Source organism: Marmota monax, unplaced genomic scaffold (genome assembly GCF_021218885.2).
Source record: "Marmota monax isolate L192 unplaced genomic scaffold, Marmota_monax_Labrador192_F-V1.1 WCK01_AAM20220418_F8-fsc00148, whole genome shotgun sequence".
In the NCBI taxonomy this organism is placed as follows: Eukaryota; Metazoa; Chordata; class Mammalia; order Rodentia; family Sciuridae; genus Marmota; species Marmota monax.
Window position 1 is genome coordinate 112124 of NW_026693034.1, and position 22358 is coordinate 134481.

Consider the following 22358-nt stretch of genomic DNA (forward strand, 5'->3'; position numbering starts at 1 on the left):
GCACTATACAGATTTAATGCAATTCCAATCAAAATCCCAAAGGCATTCCTCATAGAAATAGAAAAAGCAATCATGAAATTCATCTGGAAAAATAAGAGACCCAGAATAGCTAAAGTAATCCTTAGGAGGAAGAGTGAAGCAGGTGGCATCACTATACCAGACCTTAAACTATACTACAGAGCAATAGTAACAAAAACAGCATGGTATTGGCACCCAAAACAGACTGGTAGACCAATGGTACAGAATACATGACACAGAGACTAACCACAAAATTACAATTATCTTATATTAGACAAAGGTGCCAAAAACATGCATTGGAGAAAAGATAGCCTCTTCAACAGATGGTGCTGGGAAAACTGGAAATCTGTATGCAACAAAATGAAATTAAACCCTTTAATCTCTTTTATCTGTCTAATTGCTCTGGTCAGTGTTTCAAGAATTATATTAAATAGACGTGGTGAAAGAGAACATCCCTGTCTTGTTCCAGTTTTTAGAGGGAATGCTTTCAACTTTTCTCCATTTAGAATCATGTTGGCCTGGGGCTTAGCATAGATAACTTTTACAACATTGAGATATGTTCCTGTTATTCCTAGTATTTCTTGTATTTTGTACATGAAGCAGTGCTGTATTTTGTCAAATGCTTCTTCTTCATCTGTTGAGATGATCATATGGTTCTTATATTTAAGTCTATTGATGTGATGAAATACATTTATTGATTTCTGTATGTTGAACCAACCTTGCATTCCTGGGATGAATCCCCCTTGATCATGGCACAGTGTCTTTTTGATATGTTTTTGTATTTGATTTGCCACCATTTTATTGAGAATTTTTGCATCTATATTCATTAGAGATATTGGTGTGAAGTGTTCTTTTTTTGATGTGTCTTTGCCTGATTTTGTAATCAGAGTGATATTGGCTTCATAGAATGGGTTTGGAAGTGCTGCTTCTTTTTCTATTTCCTGAAATGATTTGTAGAGTATTGGTATTAGATCTTCTTCAAAGGTCTTGTAGAACGTGGATGTGTATCCATCCATTCCTGGGCTTTTCTTGGTTGGTAGACTTTTGTGGTGTCTGCTATTTTATCACTTGAAATTGATCAGTTTAAATTCTGTATATCATCCTGATTCAATTTGGGCAAATTATATGACTCTAGAAATTTTTCAGTGCCTTTGATATTTTCTATTTTATTAGGGTACATATTTTCAAAATAATTTCTTTTTTTTTAAAGAGAGAGTGAGAGATATATATATATAGAGAGAGAATTTTAATATTTATTTTTTACTTATCAGCAGACACAACATCTTTGTTTTGTATGTGGTGCTGAGGATCGAACCCGGGCAGCACGCATGCCAGGCAAGCGCGCTACCGCTTGAGCCACATCCCCAGCCCCTCAAAATAATTTCTAATTTTCTTCTGTATTGTGTAATGTCTGTTGTGATATTTCCCTTTTCATCATGTATGTTAGTAATTTGAGTTTTCTCTCTCCTTCTCTTCATTAGCATGGCTAAGGGTCTGTCAATTTTATTTTTTTTCAAAGAACCAAATTGTTGTTCTGTCAATTTTTTAACTTGTTTCTTTTGTTTCAGTTTCATTTTTTCAGCTCTGATTTTAATTATATCCTGTATTCTGATGCTGTGCCACAGTCTGGCTGGGCACAAATGCCGCAGTCTGGCTGGGCACACAATCACGAGCCACCACACAGCTTGTAGATTCAAACAGCAACTCTTTATTCCCGAACTCACACCAGCCGTCTACAATCACATTCTGGGGAAATCCACGTTCTCTGCCCAAATCCACCTCCACTGGGCTTCTATCTCCAAAATATACTGTCTGAATCCCGTGAGAACTCAAGGGGAACTCAGGCAGCAGGATACGCCCTATTCCCAGCAGGAATAATCTTAAACCTTAAACCTGGAACCTAAACTGGGAACGCCCTAAACAAGATTATCTTAAAACCGGGAACACCCTAATCTGCCTTGGTCCTTGAGCAAGGTTAAGTACATTCAATGTCACTGCAACATGGGGTACGCTGGCAAGGAAATTGTCATACCTACTTGGCTAATGGCTCCCAGCATCTCCCCCCTTCTGATTAATTAAACAACAAGCAATGTGGCTTAAGGACCGTGCCTGGTAGGTTGTCCAATTCAACATATGGTTCTTACCCGTCATGGGAAAAACTGACCTTTAGGCGTCAGCCTCCTGTCTTAGGTTGATACCACTGCAATTGAATCATACCCGTCACTGACTACCGGTCCAGCATACAGCCATACTTGTGGATAGGTCTATGCACCAGTGGGGGGGTGAGGTTCTTGGCCCCCAAATTTGGCCTTGGTGCCAGTGGGGGAGTGAGGTTAATGTGGCATATGGACCGTGCCTGGTAGGTTGTCCAATTCAACATACGGTTCTTACCCGTCATCGGAAAACTGACCTTTAGGCGTCAGCCTCCTGTCTTAGGTTGATACCACTGCAATTGGATCATACCCGTCACTGACTACCGGTCCAGCATAAGCCATTGGCCCCCAAATTTTAGACCATCACTAGCAGAAGGGAGGAGGATACAGAAATGCCACGACACCAAGCCAATTGATGGCTCCTTGGGAAAAATTGCATCACTGGTGACACCATCAGCAAAGATATGTCAGCACTACCACAATTAACATGGGGTGCGCTGGCAAGGAAAAATTGCATCACTAGTGACACCATCAGCAAAGATATGCCAGCATTACCACAATTCGCTGCACCAAACGATAGTTACATAGTCCAGGCAAGTTCTGCAAGCAGTTCAAAGCAGAGGAATCTATCAATATGTCCATTTCCTCCCCAAAATCTGTCTCCTCCCAAAGTAAGTTGACTCTTTGATTGAGCATTACTTGTTGAGTTCTTCACCGGCACTGGGATGGAGATAGGAATTCTGGCAATGATGCTAAAGAGACATTATCCTGAAAAGAATTATTAAATATAATGAAAAGGAAAGGTGAAAGTAAACAAACAGATCTGTTAACCTACTTTAAAAACAATCCTTAACAGCTTTTTACCTAATTTAAATTAGTAAACAAACATCTGTTAACCACCTTTAAAAACAATCCTTAACAGCTGTTTACATAATTTAAATTAAACGATTTAAATCACTTGAATAAAAAAATAATAATAATTCGGATCCATTTTTTCATGAGCGCTCCTCATACAAGAAATATGGACATACGCACATACAGACATACAACACAAAACACAAGAGTGTACACAAACGTACAACACATAAGAAAATAGTAAAGGCCTTGTAGCTTTACCTAGGTGAAATCTCCATTGCAATGTTTAAAAACTCCACAGTCAAAAAATAAAACTGATCAGAAAAACATTAACCTAGGTTTGTATGAGCTCAAAAAATAAAAATAGAACCTCATGTTATGGGGAAAAGCAATAATAAAATAGCTATTGAAAAAAGCATCCTGGTTAATCATTGTCGCAGATGTAAGAATGGCCAAGCTGGAGTTCTGGATATCAGCTGTTATGGATTTGAGTCAAATCATCTTCTTTTCGATCTGTAGAAACTGTTTTAGTTAATCTCTCTGGAATCCAAATGGGCTGCTGTTCTCCCTGTGGAAAAACACAAACAGACCCCCGACTCCAGACAATCACTGGGTCAGGACCTTTCCATTGTCCTGTTAGAATATCTTTCCAAAGTACTTTAGGCTTATGTACATTTTTTGGATACATATGCCTTTCCGCAGCACTAAGTCCTGATGAATCCAAATTTAAAAAGTTTAGAGTAAAAAGCGTTATTTTAAGTTTATCTTTGGGGGATATATACCCCCTTCCAATTCCCTCTTTTTGCTTTAATAAGTATATGTCTGTATCTAATAGTTGTCTTAGCTTTTTGCATTTTTCTATCTGAAATACCTTACTTGACATTTTCAACCATTTTTTATCTTATTTCTATCTTCCAGTTTTTTTTTCCCCCTAAGGTTTGTACATTCACCCTTAGTTGCTTTTTTTCCTTAGTTTTTTTGTTTCCTATTTTGTGGGTTTAAAATTCTTGCCTTTCTACATCTTTTTAATCTTCCTATATCTTTTTTATCTTTCTACATCTTCTCTCTTTTTTTTACCTTTCTGTATTTCTGTTTTTAAAGTTTTTCACTTTAAATTTTTAATCTTCTTTATCTAAATATCTTTTATCCTATTATCTTCCCATTTTTTTTAAGTAATGCCTTTAAGATTAACTAGACTTCGAATGATGCAATAAAGCAATCTTTTTTCCGCCATGAAGGTATCTCGACCACCTTCAATTTAACCTTTTAAAGCCTTCCAATTATCATCTATACTGTACTTTTAAATATACTTTTTCACCACCTACAGCTTCACTCTTTTAAACGAGGCTTAGATTCTGTTTAAATCTCTTTAATGTTAGTTTACATGGCTGCCCTTCAACCAAAGGCTTTTTTTTTTAACTCCATTGAGAAACTTTGTCTCAATCTGCCATGTACAAATACCTTTTTTTATTTCTTCTTTTCTCAAGCTTTTAAAGTAAGTCTAGTTTCCTCAAAAATTTTTTAAATGGCATTTTACAACTTTTTACTTTACCACACAGAGATTATCTCATCTAAAAACATTTTTTTCCTTTAACCTTATATATTAAAATATATTTCCACATCTTGAATCTTTTTCTATCTCTTTTTAACCGTTAACCCTTTATATAAATTCGCATTTTGAAACAACTCTTATAAAATTTCTGATTTAGATAAATTACTCCACTTTAATAAGATGAAAAACTTCCATGTTTTTATGATCCTATAATACTATAATTGAAACCCAATTGAAAATTTTTCTACTCTTTGTATATAAATTACACATGATAGAATCTTAACACTTAGTAACCTTGTTTCAGCAAAGACACAGACCAAAGCAATATTAAACATTTTTCCATTTACCAATTTAGGAAAACACACATAATGTTTAAATATATTACCTTATGGAACTTAATAAGTAAAGAGTACTTGATTTCATATTTAGTGGTTGATATTTTAACACTTTAGCTTTGTAAATTAATCAGATGTCTGTAAAAACCAAGATCTTAGACAAATGTAGTAAACAGAACTAGCCATCTCTTTCTTGTTGAGGAAAAATTCTTCTACAGGATACCATGATGGTCCCATTGATATACTTAATAATTTGTCTTTAAAAAGCCATGGGCTACATTTTTGTATTGTATCAACATATGCCCTAATTGTTCTTGGTCTCACTGGGGTGCCTCCTTCCTCTAACAATTTCTCTTCCTCGGAGGCGAACAACTTCAAACCTTGAGTCAACCATTTTCCCCAGTTTGCCTGAGAAAGTTCTAGGAACAGGCAACTTGAAATAAAAACAAAATAAATCAAAACAATAACACATTGTTTTTTGAAATGTTCACCCATTCTATCTCTCTTCCTCAAGGGTGAGAAATTTCACTTACCTCTAAGCTTCAGAAGTTCCCCGTACGGGCCACCAAATGCCGCAGTCTGGCTGGGCACAAATGCCGCAGTCTGGCTGGGCACACAATCACGAGCCACCACACAGCTTGTAGATTCAAACAGCAACTCTTTATTCCCGAACTCACACCAGCCGTCTACAATCACATTCTGGGGAAATCCACGTTCTCTGCCCAAATCCACCTCCACTGGGCTTCTATCTCCAAAATATACTGTCTGAATCCCGTGAGAACTCAAGGGGAACTCAGGCAGCAGGATACGCCCTATTCCCAGCAGGAATAATCTTAAACCTTAAACCTGGAACCTAAACTGGGAACGCCCTAAACAAGATTATCTTAAAACCGGGAACACCCTAATCTGCCTTGGTCCTTGAGCAAGGTTAAGTACATTCAATGTCACTGCAACATGGGGTACGCTGGCAAGGAAATTGTCATACCTACTTGGCTAATGGCTCCCAGCAGTGTTGATTTGTTCTGATGCCTTTTTTGTTGATTTATTCTAGGGCTTTGAGATGTTGTGTTAAGTCACTTATTTGTTGACTTTTTCTTCTCTTAAGGAATGAACTCCATGCAATTAACTTTCCTCTTAGAAATGCTTTCATAGTGTCCCAGAGATTTTGATATGTTGTATATGTGTTCTCATTCACCTCTAAAAACTTTTTAATCTCCTCCTGATGTCTTCTGTAACCCATTGTTCATTCAATAGCATATTGTTTAGTTTCCAGGTGTTGGAGTGGATTTTACTTCTTATTTTATCATTGATTTCTAATTTCATTCCATTATAATCTGATAAATTCAGGGTAGTATCTCCACTTTTTATGTTTTCTAATAGTTGCTTTGTGGAATAATATATGGTCTATTTTAGAGAAGGTTCCATGTGCTTTTGAGAAGAAAGTATATTCTCTTGTTAAGGATTACAATATTCTATATATGTCAGTTAAGTCCAAGTTATTGATTGTATTATTGAATTCTAGAGTTTCTTTGTTCAGCTTTTGTTTGGAAGATCTATCTACTCATGAAAGAGATGTGTTAAAGTCACCCAAAATTATTATATTGTGGCCTATTTGACTCTTGAACTTGAGAAGAATTTGTTTGATGAACATAGCTGCACCATTGTTTGGGGCATATATATTTATGATTGTTATGTCTTTTGGTGTATGGTTCCTTGACCAGTATGTAATATCCATCTTTATAACTTTTGATTAACTTTGGCTTGAAGTCTACTTTATTTGTTATAGGATGGAAACCTCTGCTTGCTCCCACAGTCCAAGTGAGTGTTACGATTTTTTCCAACTTTTCTCCTTCAGTCTGTGGATGGCTTTTCCAATGAGATGAGTCTCTTAGAGGCAGCATATTGTTGAGTCTTTTTTTTTTAAATCCAATCTTCCAGCATTTCAGAAGATGGCGGCGAATGGAGTGCATCACCCCCGTGTACCGCGTCACTGCGCGGGTGAATGACGACTTAGAACGGCCAAAAACTATCTTGTTAGGAATTTCCAGCAAAATTGGGGTGCACTGAAACCTAGAGGAAGGATTTCCATCACCTGAGGATTGGTTACTGGGGCTCAACAGTGAGTGATTTGTCCGCCCAGAGATTCAAGCTGCTTATTCAGCGGCTCGCCCTGCTGCTAGAGACTGTGACATGCGCCAGGAAACGGCGTCCATAGAAACAGTGAGCTAGCAACGCAGAGAAATGGCGCTGCTGATTCTGCGGGCTCTTGCCAGCTGTGCCCTCACTGTGCTCAGTGCTGAATTCTGGGTTTGAGACAGGGGAAGGAAGCAGTCCAGTTCTGTCCTCCACACCTGTCAGACCACCGAGGAAGCCAGTGGCCACCATCTTGGAGAGCTGACATCACCATCGCCAGTTTTAGACTGATTGCAGCTCATTCAGCAATAGAACAGGTCTGTGACATTTAGTCCATCTCCCATACAGCGGGGAAATCACATAAAATCACTCCCCGGCTTTCCGGGGGTGTGATTAACAGAGTGAGTGTGAGTAGAGGCATAGGGGAAAGGTAAAGGCACCTGACCCCCAACTCCTCCCTCCCACCAGCGGCGAAAATGAAACCTGTTTCACCAGCTCTAGGAGGAGGGACTAGCAGAGGGAATCAAAACAATAAGGTGCCAGTTCCCAAAAGCCACGCTCCATGTCCAGGAAACTGCAGGCACAGAGCGTAGCTTGAACTGCCAAGAGGTATCACACTGGAAAAGGCCTGGCTGACAGGAGAAGCCAGGGGACTAGAAACCAGGAATAAACCTAGGCTAACAGCGTTTGAGAGACACCAGTGGTGGTAGGAGGGAACAGCCTCACATGGAATGTTTCCTACAGCCAGAGGGCAAAAATCTTGGCCCAGAAGGCAAAGCACTACCTACTGGAAGCGAAGAAATTAGAAGCCTAAGAGTGTCCCTTTTTTCTTTTAATTTTTTTTAATTTTTTAATTTTAATTTTTTTTCTTTTATACAATTATACTATTTTTTTAAATGTTTTACTTTACTGCATTTTATTATTTTTTTATTATCATTTCCTTTTCTTTTCTATTCTTTTCTCTTTCTTTCCTCTCTCCCTTTCTTTCTTGGTTTGCTTCCTTACATTTTCCCCATCTTTCCTCTTAAGCATGACCACCCAGATTACGTACAACTTACTAAATGCAAATAGATGAATACTACAAATCAGTCTATAGTGTGCCTAAGCCCTTAACTACCCCCAAGTACTCCTGTCTATTCTCTTGTTACTATCCACCTGCATTTGAGCAACCCCCCAAAGAAGCTAACATATACTAACCTCCATAACATCAAAGCGCCCGACCTCAACAAAAAATCCTAAGTTCAAACCTCAATTCTATACATGCCATCAAATTCTGTAGGCCTCTAGTGAAACTAATGAATTTACCTTAATTCACAATTAAATCCAACATCTCTAGACATTGTCTCCCAACACAAAGGAGAGATATTGGAACTATAAAAACCAAAACAAATTTAAAGAAAAAAACAGAAACACAGCAGTCAAACAGAGTTGGAAAGCAACGTGAGCACCATGAAAAAACAAGGGAAAAAAGGATTACAAACAATGCAGGACAACTTAAATTCACAGGAGAACCTAGAGGCTTCAGAAAAATGGACAGAGAAAGAACTCAAGGCATGCCTAACTCAGATGGAACGGAATCTTAGAGAAGGCATTAGACAGCAAGTCCAAACAATGAAAGTATACTTTGAAAAATGAATTAAATAGGCAAATTCAAATGACAAAGAATGAGCTATACCAGGAGATAGAGATTTTTTAAAAAATCAAACAGTAATCCAAGAAATGCAGGAAACCATAAAACAAATTAAAAACTCAAACTCAAATAGACTAGATCAAATAGAAGTCAGAACATCAGATAATGAAGACAAAGTGTATCAACTTGAAAAGAATACAGTCAACACAGAAAGGATGCTAAGAAATCACCAGCAATCTATCCAAGAGATATGGGATGTTATTAAAAAAAAAAAAACTTGAGAGTCATTGGGATAGAAGAAGGTATAGAGGAATGAACAATCTATTGATGAAATAATCCTAGAAAACTTCCCAGATATGAAAGATGGAATGGATTGCCAAATCCTGGAAGACAGATGAAAGAAATTAAAGACATAAAAATAGGAAAAGAAGAACTTAAATTATCACTATTTGCAGATGATATGATACTATATCTAACAGACCCAAAAGGGTCTACAAAGAAACTACTAGAGTTAATAAATGAATTCAGCAAAGTGGCAGGATATAAAATCAACACACATAAATCAAAGGCATTCCTGTATATCAGCGACAAATCTTCTGAAATGGAAATGAGGACAACCACCCCATTCAAAATATCTTCAAAAAAAAATACTTGGGAATCAACCTAACAAAAGAGGTGAAAGATTTATACAATGAAAACTACAGAACCCTAAAGAGAGAAATAGAAGAAGACCTTAGAAGATGGAAAAATATACCCTGTTCATGGATAGGAAGAACTAACATCATCAAAATGGTGATATTACCCAAAGTTCTCTATAGGTTTAATGCAATGCCAATCAAAATCCCAACGGCATTTCTTGTAGGAATAGATAAAGCAATTATGAAATTCATATGGAAAAACAAAAGACCCAGAATAGCAAAAGCAATTCTAAGCAGGAAGTGTGAGTCAGGCAGTATAGCAATACCAGATTTCGAACTATACTACAGAGCAATAGTAACAAAAACAGCATGGTACTGGTACCAAAACAGGCGGGTGGACCAATGGTACAGAATAGAAGACACAGAGACCAATCCACAAAATTACAACTTTCTTATATTTGATAAAGGGGCTAAAAGCATGCAATGGAGGAAAGATAGTATCTTCAACAAATGGTGCTGGGAAAACTGGAAATCCATATGCAACAAAATGAAACTGAATCCCTTTCTCTCGCCATGCACAAATGTTAACTCAAAATGGATCAAAGAGCTTGATATCAAATCAGAGACTCTGAGCCTGATAGAAGAAAAAGTTGGCTCTGATCTACATATTGTTGGGGCGGGCTCCAAATTCCTTAATAGGACACCCATAGCACAAGAGTTAATAAGTAGAATCAACAAATGGGACTTACTCAAACTAAAAAGTTTTTTCTCAGCAAGAGAATCAATAAGAGAGGTAAATAGGGAGCCTACATCCTGGGAACAAATTTTTACTCCTCACACTTCAGATAGAGCCCTAATATCGAGAGTATACAAAGAACTCAAAAAAAATTAAACAATAAGAAAACAAATAACCCAATCAACAAATGGGCCAAAGACCTGAACAGACACTTCTCAGAGGAGGACATACAATCAATCAACAAGTACATGAAAAAATGCTCACCATCTCTAGCAGTCAAAGAAATGCAAATCAAAACCACCCTAAGATACCATCTCACTCCAGTAAAATTGGCAGCCATTTTGAAGTCAAACAACAAGTGCTGGCGAGGATATGGGGAAAAGGGTACTCTTATACATTGCTGGTGGGACTGCAAGTTGGTATGGCCAATTTGGAAAGCAGTATGGAGATTCCTGGGAAAGCTGGGAATGGAACCACCATTTGACCCAGCTATTCCCCTTCTCGGACTATTCCCTGAAGACCTTAAAAGAGCGTACTACAGGGATACTGCCACATCGATGTTCATAGCAGCACAATTCACAATAGCTAGACTGTGGAACCAACCCAGATGCCCTTCAATAGATGAATGGATAAAAAAAATGTGGCATTTATACACAATGGAGTATTACACAGCACTAAAAAATGACAAAGTCATGGAATTTGCAAGGAAATGGAAGGCATTACAGTAGATTATGCTAAGTGAAGCTAGCAAATCCCTAAAAAACAAATGCCTTCTTTGATATAATGAGAGCAACTAAGAACAGAGCAGGGAGGAAGAGCAGGAGGAAAAGACTAACATTAAACAGAGACATGAGGTGGGAGGGAAAGGGAGAGAAAAGGGAAATTGCATGGAAATGGAAGGAGACCCTCATTGTTACACAAAATTACATATAAGAGGTTGTGAGGGGAATGGGGAAAAAAACAGGGAGAGAAATGAATTGTAGTAGATGGGGTATAGAGAGAAGATGGGAGGGGAGGGGAGGGGGGATAATAGAGGATAGTAAAGGTAGCAGAATACAAGAGTCACTAATATGGCATCATGTAAAAATGTGGATGTGTAATTGATGTGATTCTGCAATCTGTAATAGGGGTAAAAATGGGAGTTCATAACCCACTTGAATCTAATGTATGAAATATGATATGTCAAGAGCTTTTTAATGTTTTGAACAACCAATAAAAAAACTATACCTTTCTCAGTTTTTACCTCATAATATTTTGCTGGATCTGAAATATGAACATCATTCTACAATTGAAACCAGTTTTTCCTCTCTCCTCTTTTTGTGAACATGCACTTTTTTGGCTACTGAGAATTTTTCAATCTTCTTGGGCTAATAAATTGATATTAAATATTTCTGAATTTTGTTATTAAAAAATAAATAAATAAAAAATAAATCCAATCTTCCAGTCTATGTCTTTTGATTGGTGAGTTTAGGCCATTAACATTCAGGGTAATTATTGAGACATAATTTGTATTTCTAGGCATTTTTGTTTATTTTTGGTATTTATCTTGACTTGGGTTCTCCTTTGATTAGTTTTTCCTTTAGTATAATATCTCCCTTTTCTGATTTTTATTGTTGTTTTTCAATTCCTCTTCATGGAGTATTTTGCCAAGGATGTTCTGTAGTAGAGACTTTCAAGTTGTAAAATCTTTTAACTTCTGTATATCATGGAAGGTTTTAATTTCATAATCAAATCTATAGCTCAGTTTTTCCTAGATATAAGATTCTTGGTTGGCATCCATTTTCTTTCAGAGCTTGATATATATTGTTCCAGGACCTTCTAGCTTTCAGGGTTGAAAACTCTGCATATATTCTAATCGGTTTCCAACTATATGTAATCTGATTCTTTTCTCTAGTGACTTTTAATATTCTCTCCTTATTCTGTATATTAGGCATTTTCATTATAATGTGCCTTGGTGTGGATCTGTTATAATTTTGTACATTTGGAACCCTGTAAACATTTTTTTAGGTATAGATTATTATCTTTTAATAAAATGAGATCTTACCATACATATGGTCTGTCTTCTGATTCTTTTTCACATGAAATATACATCTTTGTAGTTCAAGGGTTTCTCTGCAATAGCTATATTTTTTATGGTTGCATAACACTCCAGTGTATGGATGTATATTCTGAATCTGCATGGCTATTTTATGTTTCTCAGGAAATTTTTTTATAGTCATTTTTAACGTATCATTTGCCTTGCAGTACATTATTTCTAAACCATGATTTGAAACATGCCATGCATTTGGGTTACTTTAACATTTTTTTTAATTTTTAATTTTTTATTGTGGGTTGTTCAAAACATTACAAATTTCTTGACATATCATATTCCACACTTTGATTCAAGTGGGTTATGAACTCCCACCTTCACCCCATACACAGATTGCAGAATCACATCAGTTACACATCCATTGATTTACATATTGCCATACTAGTGTCTGTTGTGCTCCGCTGCCTTTCCCATCCTCCCCCCTCCCCCCTCCCCACCTCTCCCCTCCCCTCCCATCCTCTCTCTCTACCCCCTCCACTGTATAACCCTGAGGGTCTCCTTCCATTACCATGCAATTTCCCTTCTCTCTCCCTTTCCCTCCCACCTCTCATCCCTGTTAAATGTTAATCTTCTTCTCATGCTCTTCGTCCCTACTCTGATCTTAGTTACTCTCCTTATATCAAAGAAGACATTTGGCATTTGTTTTTTAGGGATTGGCTAGATTCACTTAGCATAATCTGCTCTAATGCCATCCATTTCCCTGTAAATTCTATGATTTTGTCATTTTTTAATGCAGAGTAATACTCCATTGTGTATAAATGCCACATTTTTTTTATGCATTCGTCTATTGAAGGGCATCTAGGTTGGTTCCACAGTCTTGCTATTGTGAACTGTGCTGCTATGAACATCGATGTAGCAGTGTCCCTGTAGCATGCTCTTTTTAGGTCTTTAGGGAATAGACCAAGAAGGGGAATAGCTGGGTCAAATGGTGGCTCCATTCCCAGCTTTCCAAGAAATCTCCATACTGCTTTCCAAATTGGCTGCACCAATTTGCAGTCCCACTAGCAATGAACAAGTGTGCCCTTTTCCCCACATCCTCGCCAGCACTTGTTGTTGTTTGACTTCCTAATGGCTGCCAAACTTACTGGAGTGAAATGGTATCTTAGGGTGGTTTTGATTTGCATTTCTCTGACAGCTAGAGATGGTGAGCATTTTTTCATGTACTTGTTGATTGACTGTATGTCCTCCTCTGAGAAGTGTCTGTTCAGGTCCTTGGCCCATTTGTTGATTGGGTTGTTTGTTCTCTTATTGTCTAATTTTTTGAGTTCTTTGTATACTCTGGATACTAGGGCTCTATCTGAAGTGTGAGGAGTAAAGATTTGTTCCCAGGGTGTAGGCTCCCTATTTACCTCTCTTATTGTTTCTTTTGCTGAGAAAAAACTTTTTAGCTTGAGTAAGTCCCATTTGTTGATTCTAGTTATTAACTCTTGTGCTATGGGTGTCCTATTGAGGAATTTGGAGCCCGACCCCACCGACTGTAGATCGTAGCCAACTTTTTCTTCTATCAGACTGCGCGTCTCTGATTTGATATCAAGCTCCTTGATCCATTTTGAATTCACTTTTGTGCATGGTGAGAGAAAGGGATTCAGTTTCATTTTGTTGCATATGGATTTCAAGTTTTCCCAGCACCATTTGTTGAAGATGTTATCCTTCCTCCATTGCATGCTTTTAGCCCCTTTATCAAATATAAGGTAGTTGTAGTTTTGTGGATTGGTTTCTGTGTCCTCTATTCTGTACCATTGGTCCACCCACCTGTTTTGGTACCAGTACCATGCTGTTTTTGTTACTATTGCTCTGTAGTATAGTTTGAAGTCTGGTATCGCTATACCGCCTGATTCACACTTCCTGCTTAGCATTGTTTTTGCTATTCTGGGTCTTTTGTTTTTCCATATGAATTTCATGATTGCTTTCTCTATTTCTACAAGAAATGCCATTGGGATTTTGATTGGCATTGCATTAAACCTATAGAGAACTTTTGGTAATATCGCCATTTTGATCATGTTAGTTCTTCCTATCCATGAACAGGGTATATTTTTCCATCTTCTAAGATCTTCTTCTATTTCTCTCTTTAGGGTTCTGTAGTTTTCATTGTATAAGTCTTTCACCTCTTTTGTTATGTTGATTCCCAAGTATTTTATTTTTTTTGAAGATATTTTGAATGGAGTGGTTGTCCTCACTTCCATTTCAGAGGATTTGTCACTGATATACAGGAATGCCTTTGATTTATGCGTGTTGATTTTATATCCTGCCACTTTGCTGAATTCATTTATTAGCTCTAATAGTTTCTTTGTAGACCCTTTTGGGTCTGCTAGGTATAGAATCATATCATCTGCAAATAGTGATAATTTAAGTTCTTCTTTTCCTATTTTTATGCCTTTAATTTCTTTCCTCTGTCTAATTGCTCTGGCCAGTGTTTCGAGAAATGTGTTGAACAGAAGTGGAGAGAGAGGGCATCCCTGTCTTGTTCCAGATTTTAGAGGGAATGCCTTCAGTTTTTCTCCATTCAGAATGATGCTAGCCTGAGGCTTAGCATAGATTGCTTTTACAATATTGAGGTATGTTCCTGTTATCCCTAGTTTTTCTAGAGTTTTGAACATAAAGGGATGCTGTACTTTGTCGAATGCTTTTTCTGCATCTATCGAGATGATCATATGGTTCTTATTTTTAAGTCTATTGATGTGGTGAATAACATTTATTGATTTCCGTATATTGAACCAGCCTTGCATCCCAGGGATGAATCCTACTTGATCATGGTGCACAATTTTTTTGATAAGTTTTTGTATCCGAGTGGCCAGAATTTTATTGAGGATTTTTGCATCTAGGTTCATTAGAGATATTGGTCTGTAGTTTTCTTTCTTTGAAGTGTTTTTGTCTGGTTTAGGTATCAGGGTGATGTTGGCCTCATAGAATGAATTTGGAAGTTCTCCCTCCTTTTCTATTTCCTGAAGTAGCTTGAAAAGTATTGGTATTAGTTCTTCTTTAAAGGTTTTGTAAAATTCTGCTGTATACCCATCCGGTCCTGGGCTGTTCTTAGTTGGTAGTCTTTTTATGGTTTCTTCTATTTCTTCAATTGATATTGGTCTGTTTAGGTTGTCTATATCCTCCTGACTCAATCTGGGCAGATCATATGACTTAAGAAATTTATCTATGCCTTCACTATCTTCTAATTTATTGGAGTATAAGGATTCAAAATAGTTTTTGATTATCTTCTGTATTTCTGAAGTGTCTGTTGTGATATTGCCTTTTTCATCCCGTATGCTAGTAATTTGAGTTCTCTCTCTTCTTCTCTTCCATAGCATCGCTAAGGGTCTGTCGATTTTGTTTATTTTTTCAAAGAACCAACTTTTAGTTTTGTCAATTTTTTCAATTGTTTCTTTTGTTTCGATTTCATTAATTTCAGCTCTGATTTTAATTATTTCTTGCCTTCTACTTCTTTTGCTGTTGTTTTGCTCTTCTTTTTCAAGGATTTTGAGATGAAGTATGAGATCATTTATTTGTTGGTTTTTTCTTTTTTTAAGGAATGAACTCCAAGCAATGAATTTTCCTCTTAGAACTGCTTTCAATGTGTCCCATAGATTCCGATATGTTGTGTCTGTGTTTTCATTTATCTCTAAGAATTTTTTAATTTCCTCCTTGATGTCTTCTATAACCCATTGATCATTCAGTAACCTATTGTTCATTCTCCAAGTGATGTATGCTTTTTCCTTCCTTCTTTTATCGTTGATTTTCAGTTTCATTCCATTATGATCAGATAAGATGCATTGTATTATCTCTACTCCTTTATATTGTCTAAGAGTTGCCCTGTGACATAATATATGATCTATTTTTGAGAAGGATCCATGTGCTGCTGAGAAAAAAGTGTAACTGCTTGATGTTGGGTGGTATACTCTATATATGTCAATTAGGTCTAGGTTATTAATAGTGTTATTGAGTTCTATAGTTTCCTTATTCAACTTTTGTTTGGAAGATCTGTCCAGTGGCGAGAGAGGTGTGTTGAAGTCTCCCGTGATAATGGTATGGTGGTCTATTAGACTCTTGAACTTGAGAAGAGTTTGTTTGATGAACATAGCTCACCATTGTTTGGGGCATAAATATTTATGATTGTTATGTCTTGTTGGTGTATGGTTCCCTTAAGCAGTATGTAGTGTCCCTCTTTATCCCTTTTGATTAACTTTGGCTTGAAATCTATTTTATTTGATATGAGTATGGACACACCTGCTTGTTTCTGAAGTCCATATGAGTGATATGATTTTTCCCAACCTTTCACCTTCAACCTATGTATATCTTTTCCTATCAAATGCGTCTCCTGTAGGCAGCATATTGTTGGGTCTTGTTTTGTGATCCATTCTACTAGCCTGTGTCTCTTAATTGGTGAGTTTAAGCCATTAACATTTAGGGTTATTATTGAGATATGGGTTGTTCTTCCAGCCATATTTGTTTACTTCTGTTACTAAACATGGTTTGTTTTCCTCTTTGATTATTTTCACCCCCTTTACTGTCCTACCTCCCACTGTTGGTTTTCATTGTTATTTTCCATTTCCTCTTCCTGTAATGCTTTGGCGAGGATGTTTTGAAGAGATGGTTTTCTAGCTGCGAATTCTTTAAACTTTTGTTTATTGTGGAAGGTTTTAATTTCATCTTCCATCCTGAAGCTTAATTTCGCTGGATACACAATTCTTGGTTGGAACCCATTTTCTTTCAGTGTTTGAAATATGTTATTCCAGGATCTTCTAGCTTTCAGAGTCTGTGTTGAAAGATCAGCTGTTATCCTGATTGGCTTACCCCTAAATGTAATCTGCTTCCTTTCTCTTGTAGCTTTTAAAATTCTCTCCTTATTCTGTATGTTGGGCATCTTCATTATAATGTGTCTAGGTGTGGATCTCTTATGATTTTGCACATTCGGCGTCCTGTAGGCTTCTAGGATTTGGGATTCTGTCTCATTCTTCAAGTCTGGGAAGTTTTCTCGTATTATTTCATTGAATAGACTGCTCATTCCTTTGGTTTGGAGCTCTGTACCTTCCTGTATCCCAATAACTCTTAAGTTTGGTCTCTTAATGTTATCCCATATTTCTTGGATGTTCTGCTCATGGTTTCTTAACAGTCTTGCTGAGCTGTCTATGTTCTTTTCCAGTTGAAATACTTTGTCTTCATTGTCTGACGTTCTATCTTCTAAGTGTTCTACTCTGTTGGTAGTATTCTCCATTGAGTTTTTAAGTTGGTTTATTGCTTCCTGCATTTCTAGGATTTCTGTTTGTTTGTTTTTTATAACCTCTATCTCCCTGTATAGTTGATCCTTTGCTTCCTGGATTTGTTTGCGTAATTCATTGTCGAAGTATCTTTCATTGTCTGATTTTGCTGTTTAATGTCTTCCTTGATACTCCAGATCATCTGAAGCATGTATATCCTGAATTCTTTATCTGACATTCCATCTGCTGCAGCTGTTACCTCTTCTAAAGTTGTGTTGACCTGCATTGCTTGTGGTCCTTTCTTTCCTTGTCTTTTCATACTGCTTTCGTATCTTTCCTGCAGGTGCGGGCGGCAGCTCTGCTCTCTCCTTATTCCAATTGGGGTGTCGTGGCTATCACGCAGGCAGGTCACTGGGCCTGTTCTGGGCGCTGGCGGCGGCTCTGTTCTGCCCCTACTCCAATTGGGGTGACAAGTGTACCACGCCGGCAGGCCACCGGGCCTGATCCGCCGGTCGGTTGCAGGTTTGCCTACCCTGCAGGCGCAGGCGGCGGCTCTACTCTGCCCCTACTCCAAATGGGGTGACATGTCTGTCGTACCGGCAGGCCACTGGGCCTGTCCCACTGGTCGGTCGCAGATCTGCCCACCTTTCGGGCACAGGTGGAGGCTCTGCTCTGCCCCTACTCCAATTGGGGTGTCGTGACTACCCTGCCTGCAGGACGCTGGGCCTGTTCCTGGCACGGGCGGCGACTCTGCTCTGCCCCTACTCCAATTAGGGTGGTGTGTGTACCACGCCGGCAGGCTCCTGGGCCTGATCCGCCGGTCTGTTGCAGGTCTGCCTACCTTGGAGGTGCGGGCGGCGGATCTGCCCTGCCCCTCCTACCACGCCTGCTGACCCCTGGGCCTGATCTGCAGGTTGGTCACAGGTCTGCTCACCCTGCGGGCACGGGTGGTGGTTCCGCTCCGCCCCCACTCCAATTGGGGTCACGTGACCACCACACTGGCAGGGCCTGATCCAGGCGTGGGAGAAGGATCTGCTCTGCCCCTACTCAAGTTGGGGTGATGTGTGTACCACACTGGCAGGCCACTGGGCCTGACCCACCAGGCTGTCACAGGTCTGTTTACCTTGCAAGCGCGAAGGGCGGCTCTGCCCTGCCCCTCCTACCACGCCCATGTACCACTGGGTCGCGGGTCTGCCCACCTTGCGGGTGCGGGTGGCGGCTCCGCTCCGCCCCCTCTCCAATTGGGGTCACGCGGTCACCACGCTGGCAAGCCGCTGGCGGCGGCCCGTCTCCTCCCCTCTGGCTCGACGACAAATTGAGGAGACTCGGGTGTCTGTGCCTCACCCCCCCTACCAGGAGACCAACTGTTTATGTTGCCGCTGGTATTGATGAAGTTCTCTCCTCCGCCGCTTTCTGATGACATCAGATCTCTGCCATGTTGGTATCCTATGCGAATGGCAGCATTTCGTTCCCCTTGCCGGGCAACCAAAGCAACGGGTGAGTCCTGACCGGCCCTCAGCAGGACCCGGACCGAGAAGCAGTTTCCGCGGGCTCCTAGCCCCGGGCCAGGGAAGTTCTGAGAGCCGGAACTCGGCCGCTCCGTGCTCGGTGTAAGCTCCTATAAGTGTAGGCTCCAAGAAGCAGTCCCCGCGGGCTCAGTTCCGGGAGCCGGAATTCGGCCGCTTAGTGCTTCGTGTATGCTCTGAGAGGAGCAGGGTCCAAGAAGCAGCCTCAGCAGGCTCTGCAGCCCTGGGCCAGGGCGGTTCCGGGACGGTTCCGGGAGCCGGAACTCGGCCGCCCCGCACTCGGTGTTCGCTCTGATAAGATCAGGTTCTAAGAAGCACCCAGGCACTGAACCCTAGCAATCTGTCTGCAAGCCGCAGGCGAATTGCAGCCTGAAATTACCTGTTCTATGGCTGAATCCCCTGTAAACATTTTGAATTTGGTTTTCCAATTCATTCTCCTTGTTTGAAAAATTTTCTGGCATTATTTCATTAAACAGATTGTTCATACCTTTGGTTTGGAACTCCATTCCTTCCTCTATCCCAATAACTCTTAAATTTTGTCTTTTTATGCTATCCCATATTTCGTATATCTTCTGCTCATGGTTTCTAACCATTTTCATTGTGTGGTCTTCATTCTTTTCAAGATTATATATTTTTTGGAACAAGACAGGGATGCCCTCTCTCACCACTTCTGTTCAACATAGTTCTCGAAACACTGGCCAGAGCAATTAGACAGACGAAAGAAATTAAAGGCATCAAAATAGGAAAAGAAGAACTTAAATTATCACTATTTGCAGATGACATGATTCTATACCTAGCAGACCCAAAAGGCTCTACAAAGAAACTATTAGAGCTAATAAATGAATTCAGCGAAGTGGCAGGATATAAAATCAACATGCATAAATCAAAGGCATTCCTGTATATCAGCGACAAATCCTCTGAAATGGAAATGAGGACAACCACTCCATTCACAATATATTCAAAAAAAATAAAATACTTGGGAATCAACGTAACAAAAGAGGTGAAAGACTTATACAATGAAAACTACAGAACCCTAAAGAGAGAAATAGAAGAAGATCTTAGAAGATGGAAAAATATACCCTGTTCATGGATAGGCAGAACTAACATCATCAAAATGGCGATATTACCAAAAGTTCTCTATAGGTTTAATGCAATGCCAATCAAAATCCCAACGGCATTTCTTGTAGAAATAGAGAAAGCAATCATGAAATTCATATGGAAAAACAAAAGACCCAGAATAGCAAAAACAATGCTAAGCAGGAAGTGTGAATCAGGCGGTATAGCGATACCAGACTTCAAACTATACTACAGAGCAATAGTAACAAAAACAGCATGGTACTGGTACCAAAACAGGCGGGTGGACCAATGGTACAGAATAGAGGACACAGAAACCAATCCACAAAACTACAACTACCTCATATTTGATAAAGGGGCTAAAAGCATGCAATGGAGGAAGGATAGCATCTTCAACAAATGGTGTTGGGAAAACTTGAAATCCATATGCAACAAAATGAAACTGAATCCCTTTCTCTCGCCATGCACAAAAGTTAATTCAAAATGAATCAAGGAGCTTGATATCAAATCAGAGATGCGCCATCCGATAGAAGAAAAAGTTGGCTACGATCTACATACTGTGGGGTCGGGCTCCAAATTCCTCAATAGGACACCCATAGCACAAAAGTTAATAACTAGAATCAACAAATGGGACTTACTCAAACTAAAAAGTTTTTTCTCAGCAAAAGATACAATAAGAGAGGTAAATAGAGAGCCTACATCCCGGGAACAAATCTTTACTCCTCACACTTCAGATAGAGCCCTAATATCCAGAGTATACAAAGAACTCAAAAAATTAGACAATAAGAGAACAAACAACCCAATCAACAAATGGGCCAAGGACCTGAACAGACACTTCTCAGAGGAGGACATACAATCAATCAACAAGTACATGAAAAAATGCTCACCATCTCTAGCAGTCAGAGAAATGCAAATCAAAACCACCCTAAGATACCATCTCACTCCAGTTAGATTGGCAGCCATTATGAAGTCAAACAACAACAAGTGCTGGCGAGGATGTGGGGAAAAGGGTACACTTGTACATTGCTGGTGGGACTGCAAATTGGTGCAGCCAATTTGGAAAGCAGTATGGAGATTTCTTGGAAAGCTGGGAATGGAGCCACCATTTGACCCAGCTATTCCCCTTCTTGGTCTATTCCCTAAAGACCTAAAAAGAGCATGCTACAGGGACACTGCTACATCGATGTTCATAGCAGCACAATTCACAATAGCTAGACTGTGGAACCAACCTAGATGCCCTTCAATGGATGAATGGATAAAAAAAATGTGGCATTTATTCACAATGGAGTATTACTCTGCATTAAAAAATGACAAAATCATAGAATTTACAGGGAAATGGATGGCATTAGAGCAGATTATGCTAAGTGAAGCCAGCCAATCCCTAAAAAACAAATGCCAAATGTCTTCTTTGATATAAGGAGAGTAAGAACAGAGTAGGGTCGAAGAGCATGAGAAGAAGATTAACATTAAACAGGGATGAGAGGTGGGAGGGAAAGGGAGAGAGAAGGGAAAATGCATGGAAATGGAAGGAGACCCTCAGAGTTATACAAAAGTACATACAAGAGGAAGTGAGGGGAAGGGGAAAAATAATATAAGGGGGACAAACGAATGTCAGTAGAGGGAGCAGAGAGAGAAGAGGGGAGGGGAGGGGAGGGGAGGGGGGATAGTAGAGGATAGGAAAGGCAGCAGAATACAACAGACACTAGTATGGCAATATGTAAATCAATGGATGTGTAACTGATGTGATTCTGCAATCTGTATATGGGGTAAAAATGGGAGCTCATAACCCACTTGAATCAAATTGTGAAATATGATATATCAAGAACTATGTAATGTTTTGAACAACCAACAATAAAAAATTTAAAAAAAAAAGATTATATATTTTGTTTTCATTGTCTGAGGGTTGGTGATGCTTTTAATTGAACTTTTAATTTGGTTTATTGTTTCTTTCATTTCATGATTTCTTTCTGGTTTTTTTTAAAAAAAAAAAAACCTTTATCTTCCTATTGAAGTCATTTTTTGCTTCCTCTATTTTTTGATGTAGCTCTTTTTCAAAATGATCTTTTGCTGCCTGTATTTGCTCTTATATCATCTCTTAGTTCACAGAACATTTTAATAATGTACATCCTGAACCCCTTCTCTGTAATATCTTTTGCTGTGCTAGCCATGGATTCTAATAATGCAGTATCTTGATTTGTTTGAGGCACATTCTTCCTTTATCTTTTCATATTTCTTGTGTGTCATTTCTTCTAGCACCGTGTATCTAGGCATTACCTATTTTACACTTTGGGCTTACTGTGTCCCTGTAGGAACCCAATACCTCTTCTTTGAAGTGAAGGACATGTTATCAGATCCCAGTATAAACAAATATACACCCTAAGAAAACAAATGTTTGCTAATAAGACGTTTACAGTTTGTTCACAATGTACAAAA